The 12019-nt window shown below is 42.7% G+C and overlaps 1 long non-coding RNA gene across 1 annotated transcript in view; it reads left to right on the top strand.

Moving 5' to 3' along the window:
* The first annotated feature begins 4416 nt into the window (after window positions 1-4416).
* The window catches only part of LOC108523924 (uncharacterized), a 54063-nt gene continuing 46460 nt past the window's right edge, over window positions 4417-12019 (top strand). Inside the window, exons 1-3 of the long non-coding RNA XR_001883933.1 lie at window positions 4417-4592; window positions 4790-5236; window positions 5496-5647. This is a non-coding gene — a long non-coding RNA (uncharacterized LOC108523924). The remainder of the gene's footprint in view (window positions 4593-4789; window positions 5237-5495; window positions 5648-12019) is intronic.

Genomic DNA, 12019 nt, shown 5'->3' with positions numbered 1-12019 from the left:
TGCAGAGACACACATAGGCTCAAAATAAAGGGATGGAGGAAGATCTGCCAAGCAAAGGGAAAACAAAAAAAAGCAGGGGTTGCAATACTAGTCTCTGATAAAACAGACTTTAAATCAACAAAGATCAAAGAGACAAAGAAAGCCATTACATAATGGTAAAAGGATCAATTCAACAAAAAGAACTAACTATCCTAAGTATTTATACACTCAATACAGGAGCACCCAGATTCATAAAGCAAGTCCTTAGAGACCTACAAAGAGACTTAGACTCCCACACAATAATAATGGGAGACTTTAACACCCCACTGTCAACATTAGACAGATCAACGAGACAGAAAGTTAACAAGGATATCCAGGAATTGAACTCAACTCTGCACCAAGCAGACCTAATAGACATCTACAGAACTCTCCACCCCAAATCAACAGAATATACATTCTTCTCAGCACCACATCACACTTATTCCAAAATTGACCATGTAGTGGGAAGCAAAGCACTCCTAAGCTAAGCAAATGTAAAAGAACAGAAATTATAACAAACTGTCTCTCAGACCACAGTGCAATCAAACTAGAACTCAGGATTAAGAAACTCACTCAATTTGGCAGACCAAATTGACCTATTCTTAGGACCTCAGTTGCACACTTGAGTCAAGTTAATGTCCATCTTGGGCATCCTCTTTTCAGAGGAAGAAAGAGTAGCTCCACTTCTGCCTGTTCTTCCCCTAGGGGAAAGGGAAGGAGAGGGAAGAACAGCAGCACAAGTGGCTGACAGAGGCAGGGAAAGAACAGCAGAGAGGAAAGAGAGAGAAAGAGAGGGGAAAGAGAAAGAGAGAGAGCAGAGAGCAGAGAGAGAGACAGAGAGGCAGAGAGAGAAAGAGAGAGAGACAAAGAGGGAGTCAAAGAGAGAGAAAGAGGCAGAAAGTCAAAGAGAGAAAGAGAGATAGAAGTAGTAAAGAGAAAACAGTGTAACCTATTCCTTTAAAAGCCAGGGTAAATTTGAAACCTATAATTGATCATTGAAGGTCTTCTGCATGACCCTGTAACACTCCAATACCACCTTGTTGTCAGTATAAACAAGGTTGTAGCCCAAAAGCACTGAGGCCTTCCTATCAAAAATCCTTAACCCAGTAACCTGCAGATGGCCCAAATGCATCTAATCTGTAGCGGCAACTGCTTTGCTAGCAGAAGAAAGTAGAAAAATAGCTTTTAGAGGAAATCTCATCGTGAGTACACCTCACAAGTTCGGAACTATCCTAAGTCAAAAAAAAAAAAAAAAAAAAAAAAAAAAAAAAAAAAAAAAAAAAAGCAAACATGTAGCTTACTAACTCAAAAATCTTACAGTGTGGGGCCATTTTCTCTTAGAAAAAGATGATTTAACATTAACCACTGATAATTCTCTTAACCCAGCAGGTTTCCTAACAGGGGATCTAAATCTTAATTAACTACCACACTAAGGTCTGACCAGACCCAGGAGGAACTCCCTTTAGGACAGTTCCCGGGAGGATAGATGGTTCCTCCCAGGTGACTGAGGGAAAAAGACACAATAGGTATTCAGTAATTGATAGGGAAACTCTTGTAAAAGCAGAATTAGGAAAATTGCCTAATAATTGGTCTACTCAAATGTGTGAGCTGTTTCCACTCGGCCAAGCCTTAAAGTACTTACAGAACCAGGAAGGAACCATCTATACCAATTCTAAGTTAATTTGGATTAAACAAGGTCTTATTAACAGCAAAGGATAATTGAAATCCCAAACTTACAGGGTTTTCAACAAAAGTAAAGTTTGCTAAAAGTTAACAGTGTAACATGTTATATCTCTCTGCTGTATCCCAAAGTCTGGCACCTCGTGGCTCAGCCCCCAAGGGCCATCCAGCTTCCATCTCCTAACACTAAGTTCACTTTGTTTCTCCACAACAGTGAGGAAACTTAGCGTTCCTCAGAGACCTGAAGGGATGCAGTGAGCATAAAGAATTTTCAAGAGCTTATCAGTCAGTCAGCCCTTGTTCATACCTGAGTGGATGTGTGGTGGTATTGTGGTGAACCTTTACTGGACACTCTGCCAAATAACTGGAGTGACACTTGTGCTTTAGTCCAATTGGCTATCCCTTTCACCCTGGCATTTCATCAACCAGCGGAAGGAAAAATAAGACATCGTAAAGCTAGAGAAGCCCCTTATGGGTCTTTCAAATCTCATGTCTATTTAGACACAGTTAGAGTCCCATAGGGAATACCAGATCAATTTAAAGCTTGAAATGAAATAGCTACAGGATTTGAGTCAATAGTTTGGTGGGTGACAGTTAATAAAAATGTAGATTGAATAAACTACATCTACTACAACCAACAGCGATGTATTAACTACACCAGAGATGCTGTTAAAGAAATAGCTGTACAATTAGGGGCTACTAGCCAGATGGCTTGGGAAAATAGGATAGCCTTAGACATGGTATTAGCAGAAAGAAGAGGAGTTTGCATCATGATTCAAACTCAATGTTGCACTTTCATCCCAAACAACACTGCCCCTAATGGAAGTATAACAAAGGTATTGCAAGGTCTGACTGCTCTGTCCAATGAGTTAGCCAGCAACTCAGGGGTAAATGACCCCTTTACAGGATGGCTAGAAAAGTAGTTCAGTAAACGGAAAGGAGTAATAGCCTCAATTCTCATTTCCCTCACAACTGTAATAGGATTACTTATTCTTGTCGGGTGCTGTGTCATACCATGCATCTGTAAGTTGGTGGAGAGGCTCATAGAAATGGCACTTACTAAAACTTCCCTTAACTATCCTTCACCTTATCCAAAGAAGCTTCTTCTTTTGGAAAATCCAGCAGAACAAATAAGCCAAGACATGTTTTAAAAGTTTGAAGAGCAAAATCTGTAAGGAAATGCAAGAGGAGGGATTGTTAGATATATGTTCTAAATTTCTCTTCAAAGAATCAATATGTCAGTATGTTTAATTCTTTGCCTCCTACTTTTAAACTTAACTTCCTCATAAAGCAACCTTTTTCGATTACCTGCTCCACCCTGGCTCATTCTGATTACCTGCTACCTGCCCTGCTCTGACTAATTCTTCACCCTGCATAACCATTTTTTTTCCTTCCAAAGCACTCACCCCGTCACTCTCTTTAGCCAATTGGAATGAGTTTAGCCTGTGTGGTCTAACCCTAGCCAATAGGGGAATGATACAGCAGCAGGGGCCACGTGCGTCAGGGATGAGGACTTCTTCCCCTCCCTTGTCCAAGTGTGCATTCGCCACTGCTCCATCTGTAAGGTGCACCCTTATATAGAAGCACCTTGCCTTGCTGAGAATTAAAAGAAAATTTTATATTTGAGTGCTATTTATTTTACAGCACTGAAACTTTATATATAACATGAGTCTTATTTGTATATGCATATATTTATTTTTATCAGACATTCATTCACTGCCAAACACCTACTATAAGTCAGGCAGCATGTGTTGGAGACAGAGGGGTAGTAAGACAGATGGGAAATCAGGCTTCCCAAACCTTGGATCAATTTGGGTAAATTAATGGGGACTAGGCATTTAGAAAACAACCCCTATTGTATTTTATGGGAAGAACTGAGTTGGTAGTGTTATAAATAAAGTTTCGGTGCCACGAAAGAAATTGCGCTCAAATATAAAATCTTCTTTTTAATTCTCAGCAAGGCAAGTTACTTCTACAGATGGGTGCACCCTTACAGATGGAGCAATGGTGAGTGCACAATTAGACAAGGGAGGGAAAGGAGTTCTCATCTCTGATGTACGTGGTCCCTGCTGCTGTGTCGTTCCCCTATTGGCTAGGGTTAGACCGCACAGGCTAAACTAATTCCAACTGGCTAATTTAAAGAGAGCGACAGGGTGAGTGCTTTGGTGGGAAAAATGGTTATGACAGAGCGGATAATCGGAATGAGTCAGGATGGAGTAGGTAATTGGAATGAGTCAGGGTGGAGCAGGTAATTGGAATGAGTTAGGGTGGAGCAGGTAATCGAAAAAGATTGCTCTACGAGGAAGTTAAGTTTAAAAGTAGGAGGCAAAGAATTGAACATACTGACATATTGATTATTTGAAAAGAAATTTAGAACTCATATCTAACAGTAGGACTCCAGGTGTAAAATAATCCATGAGAACACATGAATATTTGATGCTTTTATTTCTCACTGTGTTCCAGAAAGGATGTGAGGGAGCTTAAATTTTTTACTGACATGAAAACACCCAGTAAAGTAGTATATGCACAACTAAAAATATCAACGAAATTCTATTATACATTAAACTAATAATAATGGATGCTATGCATTTGAATATCCACTTTCCTGTGGCAGGATGGTTTGTAAAATATGAAGTCTTTTTTTGCTAGCTCATGCATTGAAAATCCAATGTTCTTGGCTTATATATTCAAAAGGAAAGGCCCAGTTGTGATGCGGAAAGGAGAACAGATGGGTGGAGTGAATATTGTTGCAGCGCTCACTGGTATCCCCTCTTCTGGGCAGAGGCACCCATTTCCCCAGCAACTGCAAACAGCAGGTATCTCTCAGCTGGGTCCGTCGTCAGAAACTGCCCTCAGCCACAGGGAACTGATTAGGCATCAACCCCTTCCACAAGGTAAGGCCTCACCCCCTTCCTCCAAGAAGTGGCTTGTGGCCAATGACTGGGCAATGTGGGGATATAAAAGCCCAGTCTCCTTGTCTCAGTTTGGGCCAACTCTGAAGGGCCATCCGAGTTGGAGACGATCTGTGGGGAGGGGGAAATAACCTAGTCACATGATCCCTTTAAAAGCAGTTTTCTCCTTCTGGCTACAGATAAGGGAGTTAAGTTTGAAGCCCACGGAAGATTTGATGCAGGCTTGCTGGCTTGAAAATGGAGGGGTTCATGTGTAAGGATGTGGGTGACCTCCCAGTTAAAGGCCAGCAAGGAAACCAGGACTACAGTCTCACAACCAAAAAGAATTGGATTCTGCCAACAACAGGAACAAGCTTGGAAGTGGATTTTCCCCCAGAGCCTCCAGAGGACTTTGCCCCCTGAGCAGCGAAGCCAGCCGTGCTGTGCAGAACCTCTGACCTACAGAACTCTGTGCTAACAAATGAGTGTTGTTTTAGTCTGCTAAGTTTGTGGCAGTTTGTTACACAGTAATCAAAAATTAATGTAGAGGGGGAAAATGAAATAGAAGGAGCTCAGATAAGCTCCTCCCCACCACCACAAGCTGCATTTAAGTGGATCACATCAGCTCCAGGAGGAAATCAGGGAAGGTATGTTCTGAATGTGATTAAAATGGAAATTTCACTGCATTTGATTAAATATATCTGAGGCTAGGTTGAGTTTTCAAACTAAAGACAGAATGGGGGGGGGCTCAAGTTAAAAATTGGTAAAATGAAGTTACATTTTTATGCTTTTGAATCTATGACCTGTGAAATTTATGCTCACTGTTATTGGTTGCTAAAAGTGGTTAAGACTGTCCTTGCCTACAATTTCCACGGGACAACACACATTCATTTTGCTTTGTTGCAGACGACTCATGTGCATTTTCCCTTGTGCCTGGATCTTCATTGGAACATGGATTAAGAGACTCGAAGGGAAACATCTACCAATTACAACACATGAAGCTTCACATAAGTTTTTGGATCCTGATCCAAAAAACTGTCAGGAAAACAAATTATGAGGTAATGGAGAAATTTGAACCTGGTTGAATATTTTATAATCTTAAAATGATACACACACACACAGACACACATACAGATACGGATATATACATACACAACGAAAGGCTTGTAGGTGAAATAATGTAATGTCTGTGATTTTCTTCCAAATAATCAGAGGTGGAGGTGGGGGATTGGTGGGTTTATAGATGAATTGATCATGGGTTGATGATTGTTGAATCTGGGGTGGTGGGTTCCTGGAGAGACATTGTATTTGTTCATTATGACAAATATGTATTTTTAAAATTTGGTATATATGAAACTTTTCGCTAACAAAAAAAGAAGCCCATTTTGGTTTTTTCTGATTTTGATGCCTGAAGCCACAGCCAGGCCATGCCCTGCTGGGCACTAGAGTCCCTCAGCAGAGGCCCCTCCTCACCGAGCAGGAGCTATTCAAGGCACAAAAGGCCCTGCCGTCAGCTCCCTTCATTTCTGTCAAGGTTTATTCGCAAAATTCCTACTGCTCTTCTTTTATATCATCTCTTTTCTATTTCTAAACTCCATTTTATGCTTTTTCTAATTATTCCCAAGAAAGAAGAAACTTGATATCCGCATATGTTGAGACTAAAGATTGCATTGCCGAAAGGGCATACAGAAATAACCCAAAGATAGAATTCTTTCCAAGGAAAGTAGCTGGGAAAGGACTTCTGCCTTATGTTTCTTTAAAGTAAGGTTATTTAACATAGGTCTGAGGAAAGCATAGTGGGCCACATTTTGTTTTCCTGCTGATTGCATTTGAACTGAGAAACAAAAGTAAATAAAATGAAAAGTAAGCTCCTTGAAAATATAAATTTAATTTGTTAGACCCTATTGGAGCAGGGCAAAGGAAAAGTCTTTATTATGTAGTTTATTTCCAGTTGATTAACTGTAAAATAGCTAAAGTTTAACCAGAAACCTAAAACTCCTATGTAGTTTGAAATATCTGTGTTCTAAGATAGAGCCATTAGCAAGGAAGGCCTTCTTAGTACTGAAAAAACAGCAAGAACTGTCCCTTACAATAGCATCAAAAAGAATGGAATACTTGGGTATATTTTTAACAAAAGAAGTACAAAACTTAAATGCTCTGAAGACTACAAAACATTGTTAAAGAAGACCTAAATAAATAAATAGACACCTCATGTTCCAGAATCAGAACACCTAATATTGCTAAGATGGCAACACTCCCCATAATGATCTGTAGAGTTATTTAGTGCAATCTCCATCAAAATTCCAGCTGGGTTCTTTGTAGACATTGATAAAATCATCCTAAAATTCATATGGAAATGCAAGAGACTCAGAATCGCCAAAATAATCTTGAAAGAGAAGAACAAAGTTGGAAGACTCAATTTCCTGATATCAAAACTTACCATAAAGCTATAGTAATCAAGATAGTGTGTTAGTAGCATAAGGAATGACATATAGACCAATGGAATACAATTGAGAGTCCAGAAATAAACCTTCAAATTTTCAGTCAATTGATTTTCAACAAGGGTGCCTAGATAACTCAATGGGGAAAAGAATAGTTTTTTCAATAAATGGTTCTGGGACAGTTGGATATCCACATGTAAAAGAATTAAATGGATGCCTTACCTCACACCATATACAAAAATTAACTCAAAATGGATCAAAGTCTAACTGTAAAAGCTAAAACTATAACATTTGTTAAAAACAATAGATGTAAATCTTCGTGACCTTGGATTAGGCAATAGTTTCTTAGATATGGCACCTAAAGCACAAGTAGCCAAAGAAAATATAGACAAATTGGGCTTCATAAAAATAAAAAACTTTTGTGGTTCAAAGGAGACCATCAAGAAAGTAAAAAAAGGGCTGGGCACAGTGGTTCATGCCTGTGGCCCATACTACTCAGGAGGCTGAGGCAGAAGGATTACTTGAGTCCGGGAGTTTGAGGCTGCAGTGAGCTACAGTTGTGCCACTATACTCCAGCCTGGGCAACAGAGCAAGGCCCTGTCTCAGAAAAAAAAAAAAAAAAAAAAAAGACAACCCATAGAATGGGAGAAAATATTTGCACATTGATATTTAGAACATATAAATAACTGTTAAATATCTAGGATATACAAATAATTATAAAAAGACATACAACCCAATTAAAAAATGGGCAATGGATCTAATAGACATGCACCAAGGAAAATATGCAAATTACCAATAAGTGCATAAAAAGATGCTCAGTATCATTAGCTATCAGAGAAATGCAAATCAAAAGCACAATGAGATACCACTTCACTCACACTAGGATAGCTCTAAGCAGAAATACATATAATAAAATGCGTTGGCTAGGATAAAGAGAACTGGAGTCTTCATATATCATTAGTGGGAATATAAAATGGTGCAGCCGCTGTGGAAAACAGATTGGCAGTTCCTCAAATGGTCAAATATAGAATTACCATATGGTCTAGCTATTCTACTCCTAGGAAAATACCCAAGAGAAGTGAAGACATATGTCTACATAAAAACTTGTAGATGAATGTTCACAGTAGCATTATTCATAGCCTGGGGACTAGATGACTACTTATAAGATGGCTCACTTGTAGGGCTGGCACATTGGTGCTGGCTGTTGGCTGGGAGTGCAGCTGGGGCTATGGGCCTGAGGACCTGGGTGTCCTCTCCATGGACCTCTCCATGAGCTGTTGAGCTTCCTCCCAGCAGGATGACTGGGCGCTGAGAAGGAGGAACATCCCAGGAGACAGCAAGTAGAAGCTGCTGGTTTCTTCAAGTCTGGGTCCAGAAACTGGTACCATAACTTCTGTTGCACTTTATTGGGTAAAGCAGTCACAGAGCCTAGATTCAAGGATGGGGACAATGGACCCCAGCTCTTGATGGAAGAAGTGTTAAAATTTTGATGACATGTTTTGTAACTTTCACACCCCATGGTGATTTTCAGAGCTGGGATTGAATCTAGTTATGTCTGACTTCAGAGATCAAAATCTTAAAAATTCTGCTTTGCATTTCAAGTAGGAGGGGTGAGAGACCCTGGGATGGAATAATGAACAGGCTATTTCAAATAGAATTCATTGGTATTGAAACGGGTGGTTGTTATGGCTACGCTACCCTGCTCATAAACCAGATCATTTTGAAAAAAGTGCTTGCAGTATTTATGGCAAATTTCAATGATGTCACTTTAATGCTGAGTTTCTGGAGGTGAGAAGGCTGCTTACATCAGAGATGAGGCTATTAAAGAACAAACAGGAGATAGGCTTGTTTTCCTTTTAGCAACAGATCTGTGGCTAGGGGTTGCCATTAGCGGAAAAAGCTCTGTCTTTGCTTTGGTTTAGGCAGAGAAGAGCATTCTCTTTACTGCCTTAACTCAACACCAGGTAACTCAGCAGGACTTTAATCCTTGGGCTACAATCAAGCCACTCAAAACCCCATTATTCCACCTGACAGATGGGCATGTGTCAGCATGATTCAAACTTGGTAGCACATCAAAATGGGGAGTCAGGGCTTCATTCAGCCGTTGGCGTTAAGATGCAAATAGAATCCAGCCTCTTTTTTTCTTCTATTCTGTCAGTGTTCCCCAAAGTTGCTGCCCACAGGATGGGGAAATTCCAGCCATCGCCTACATTTGATTTAGAGATCTTGGATTTTGATACCCTAGAGATGAAGATGTGCATAAGTCACAGCTGCTAAAAGATGGGTCTAAGAGAATACAATGTGGCAAATAGGATCTTGTTGCCTGGATAATAAGAGATGTTCCTGAGTGAACCTGTGTGGAGGGACTGCAGCCTTACCATGGAAGTGGCCTAGGGAGTAGGTCCAGGGATGCGCTATCTTCCAATGGTACCCATTAATAAGGAGAACATAGTCATCTTTGCTAACCATAAAGCTTATTTTCTAGAATAAGGCATCCTTACTGGGATTTCCAAAAGCCATGATCCTGGAACCACACTGGGATGACCCTCTCCCAATGCAGCACGGCACAGGCTGTATCTATCCAGATGCTTCCTCCAGGTCCTCATCCTTGGAGTGGTCCAGCTTAAAGTGCTCTGTGAGGATAATTTGCAGAGTGGCTACAGTCTTTGGGAGAAGGATGACTGTCTACAGACAGTTCTATTACGGTAATAATCAAGTAAACTACTTTATGGGATGACTGCAAGGGTCCCTAGGACTAGGAAGGACGAGGAACCTGGCATAGGACAGAACTGTCTGTCAGAGGGCCCTGTGACAAGGCTTTTCCTTCTACCGTGCCCTGTTCTGAGTGACCAGAGAACTACCAAGGAATATTCCCAGAGTCTGTACCTGGCAGAGCTGATGGTGCAATTCGCTGCAGACTTGCACAGGCTGTAACTCTTCCACCTCTAATGGACCAGATGCCATTAGTGCCATCGATCTCTGGCCAGGATGCAGACTGAACCCCTCCCTGGCTGATTTATGAGAAAGGTACTGAGACAACAGCATCGACAGACTGGCTCCTGGGGTGTGGTCCAGGCTGTGGCTGGAATCCTTTCAATACCAGCCTTTCATCAGGAGCAAAGACCTCAGAAGTGAAGAAGAAGAAAAAAGCAGAGAAGTCGAGGCCGACAATTTGTCATCAGTTGGCGGTCTAAGGCAGCGTAGGTAGAAAAAGCAGCCTGGAGGTTTAGGAGCACAAAGCTGGTAGAATGAGGACCATCAGGAGAGCAAAGGTTTAGGTGAGCAGCTCATCTGGAGAAGTCAGGGTCAAGAGTAAAAGCTTAAAGGCATCTGGTGGCCTCTGCCTTCCCACTCCTTGCAGATGGAACTTGCCTGTCATTTTCAGATCCAGCCCTGCAGAGTTCCTGTGTCAGCCCTCACTGAGAAGACAGTATTTCAGCAGTCATCTCAGCCCCTGACCCAGGGGATTTAGAATTAAGTCAGTGATCTGGGATACAGAGGCCTGGTCACAGTGGGCAGGCTCCCTCTTCTCTTTCAGGTATGATTCTCTTTTGCTGCTCTGCTGGCCCGAGCCCCAGAAGAGGTATGCTATGTGCTGCCAAATTGGCCTTCTACATGACTTTGTGCCTTCTTTCTAATCTTGTCTGATTATGCTACCCAAGGCCTCTGAATCGTACCCTATGGGGGTTTGTAACTTGCTGCCTCCCATCAGCCTCCCATCTCCAGGCATTCATAGATCCCTGGGGGGCCCTGTGGTGGTAAGAGGTGTGTGCTGACTGTTACCCCCTGCCTGACTGGCAGCTGGATTGCAGCCTGCAAGACCCTGAGCTGAGGACCCAGCCTGCTGTGACCAGGCCTCTATATCCCAGATCACTGACTTAATTCTAAACCCCCCAAGTCAGAGGCTGAGATTGTTGCTGAAATGCTGTCTGCTCAGCAACGACTGACGTGGGAACTCTGCCCCGGGCTGGATCTGAAGGTGACAGACAAGCCCCACCTTCCACAGACTCCAGACCCATGGACGCTGTGAGATCATAAACACAGGTTGTTTTAAGCTGGTAAATATCTGATAATTTGTTACCCAGCAATAGAAAAAGAACCACCATGTTTGAGCTTTCTGCTGCCTCCTCTGGCCAGGCTATCTTGTTTGTGTGTGACCTGGTCCCCCCAGTGTCATGTTCTATCCTTCCAGGGCAGAATGTCCTTCCAGCAGCTGCTCTGGAGTCTGGCTGGCAGGACTTGCACACCTCAGTGGGTGAGCTCCGCTTCAGACGGAGGACCCTGCTTCCCAGGCTGCCTTCCCCTCTGTTTGGGCTGAGATGAGACCCAGAGCATGACAATGTCCTCAGAGGAATGTAGCAACTCATCCCCTAGTGGTTTCAGGACCACAATAAGAAACCATGTTTAGCTCTCCGAGCCTCCTGCCGGTGTTGCTCTTGCCACCCAACTTCTAAACGAATTGAGAAAAGACAAAGGAGTTGGCAGACAGAGACCAACCTGGCAGCTTTCCTACTGGTGAGGATGGCATGTGAGGAGGAGGGTTAGATCTACAGGCATGGGGGCTTCCGATCACAGCAGCCCAGCAACAGGCAGGCCCAGGCCCCGGCACGGGGAACGTGGAGCAGAAGGTGGGCTTCCTGCAGTGGGACTGCTCGCAAGCAGATGGAGACAGCAAGGGGTGGGTACACGAGGCTCTCCCTCATGGCAGAGGCCACTCCACTTTTGCTGAGCAGAAGTGAGGAAGACCAGAGGCCAGAATGGCCCGTTTGTTAAGCTTGTTTCTGCGTGGAGGAAAATACCGGGAGCAAAGAGGCATCTCCCCTGACTGCCACTATTGGTAAAGGGGAGAAGCCTCAGAGACGCCAAGTCCTCTCTGGCTAACCTTGCAAAGCTGGGACAAACCATCCCACTGGCAGCTCAGCTGACAGGCTGGGCATCTTCAGTTCCAGCCAGAGTGGAGGCAAAGCCAAAATGGCCACAAAACACACC

The sequence above is a fragment of the Rhinopithecus bieti genome, unplaced genomic scaffold, assembly GCF_001698545.2.
Source record: "Rhinopithecus bieti isolate Rb0 unplaced genomic scaffold, ASM169854v2 scaffold_73682, whole genome shotgun sequence".
Lineage (NCBI taxonomy): Eukaryota > Metazoa > Chordata > Mammalia > Primates > Cercopithecidae > Rhinopithecus > Rhinopithecus bieti.
This window is presented reverse-complemented; position numbering and strand designations above follow the sequence as displayed.